The sequence below is a fragment of the Geospiza fortis genome, unplaced genomic scaffold, assembly GCF_000277835.1.
Source record: "Geospiza fortis unplaced genomic scaffold, GeoFor_1.0 scaffold173, whole genome shotgun sequence".
Taxonomy (NCBI): domain Eukaryota; kingdom Metazoa; phylum Chordata; class Aves; order Passeriformes; family Thraupidae; genus Geospiza; species Geospiza fortis.
Window position 1 is genome coordinate 3695870 of NW_005054334.1, and position 573 is coordinate 3696442.

At 50.8% G+C, this 573-nt stretch overlaps 1 protein-coding gene across 1 annotated transcript in view; it reads left to right on the top strand.

The window, feature by feature from the left end:
* Positions 1-573, top strand: part of SYNGR1 (synaptogyrin 1) — a gene marked incomplete at its 5' end in the record, with an annotated part of 8132 nt that overhangs the window by 2499 nt on the left and 5060 nt on the right. The window lies entirely within an intron of this gene.

The following is a 573-nucleotide window of genomic DNA, read 5'->3' on the forward strand; positions in this document are numbered from 1 at the left end:
CTCTGGTTTGCTCTACCTTACTGATTCTCCTTCCCACAACCCTCTCTCTCCTCACAGGGCTCCCTCGCATTTCTGGCTTTCCGGAGACTCGGAGACATTAATTTTCAGGAAGAATACAATACCCTGTTCCCTAACTCCCCATCCTTGCTGCCTTAGTGCCCCTTGCTGATGGGAGAATTTGGGGGAAGAAGTGGAGGGATGCAGCTGGAGGAGGTCACTGAGCAGAGCTGGTTCCAATGCCCTGACTATGAGTGTGTGCTCACCGCAGGGCATGGGGTGGGAACATATGGAATTGAATTGGAGTGGGGCTGTCCATTAAATGGCGGATCTCCCTCTTCAGGATTGGAACTGGCAATTTCTTCTCCTCTTCTGCTCCCTTCTCTCCCTCACCCATACCCTAACTAATGCTGTGTAACACCACTGTGCCTTTTTTTGATGACTGCTCAGACCTAATACTTCAGCCAGGAGATGCCCTCTGCCCCAATTATTTTATCTCTTCCATTTCTTCCCAGACCTCATTCCCCAAAAACCTCTCCCCCGTCACTTGCTAGACTCCTCACCTCTCTCAGGGAT